This window comes from Anneissia japonica, unplaced genomic scaffold (assembly GCF_011630105.1).
Source record: "Anneissia japonica isolate Jap-2015-1 unplaced genomic scaffold, ASM1163010v1 scaffold519_len276752_cov174, whole genome shotgun sequence".
Taxonomy (NCBI): domain Eukaryota; kingdom Metazoa; phylum Echinodermata; class Crinoidea; order Comatulida; family Comatulidae; genus Anneissia; species Anneissia japonica.
This window is the reverse complement of record NW_022712751.1, coordinates 187,892-188,942: the sequence shown is the minus strand read 5'-3', so window position 1 is coordinate 188,942 and position 1,051 is coordinate 187,892. Positions and strand designations below refer to the sequence as shown.

Genomic DNA, 1,051 nt, shown 5'->3' with positions numbered 1-1,051 from the left:
TAAATACAGGCTTGCATTGAATAACATTTTATATTTTGATGGCAATAATTAGGATGGCTCTAAAATAAAGAAAATTTAAAATATAAATAAATGTAAACAATGATCCAATATTCATCTGTTAAATTAGCCAGTATCATTTACAATCATCATTCTGCTTACACTTCAGTTTACAAATAGACACAAACATTATGTTCTACATGTTATATTTTTAATGAACAAAATAAACCTTTAAAAATACAAGAATCCAAATTAAACCGAAAGGTCCACTGATTAATCTCGGATACAGATAGAATAATACTTACTCAACGTTTAGGGATTCAATACTTTGATATTAATTATGACATCATCAGGAATCCAAATTAAAGGTATGCAATCAGCTTAATTCTGACAGTTATTTTTGTAGAAATTGCTATTGCACTTTGTAAGTAGAAAATTCAATATATTCACACTATATTATAGTACTGCACAACAAAATATGTTATTGCGCTTTGTGTTAATATGTGCAGTAATTAGTGTGTAAATTTATTTTCACAAAAAGGGTATGGGGTTTTGAACAATCTGTTCTCAATAGTAAGTTGATTCAGAGAAAATATAAATTTCCCATCATCTGAAAGTCCCAGGTCTCTTCAAAAATACAAACAAAACTGTCTGTAACAGCAGGAATGCAGAGACAAAATGACGAGTTCATCTGTTCGTCTGTTTCCATGTAGCTTGCATATCGATTAAAACCGGATAGATGTAAACATATCTCACCATAGTATCTGATTTTCATCCTGCGTCGTAACAATTAAAGAAGCTGAAAAGATAAATATAAATATATTTTAATTAATCAATACATAACAATATAATTCAATCTAGGCAATGGAAAGTAAAAAAATTTAAGTGTTAATTTATTGTGTGCTCACTTTTCCCTTGGTTTCGATGTGGTACAAAGGGCGTAAGAGTTTTATTATTATTATTATTATTTCTTAATAGTTTGGGAATACAAGTACAGTAACGTTCCAAAACATAAAAATAAAAAAAAAATAAACACCATACATTGAAAAAAAGG

At 28.3% G+C, this 1,051-nt stretch overlaps 1 protein-coding gene across 1 annotated transcript in view; it reads left to right on the top strand.

The window, feature by feature from the left end:
- The window catches only part of LOC117108185 (MORC family CW-type zinc finger protein 3-like), a gene marked incomplete in the record, with an annotated part of 34,724 nt that overhangs the window by 21,449 nt on the left and 12,224 nt on the right, over positions 1–1,051 (top strand).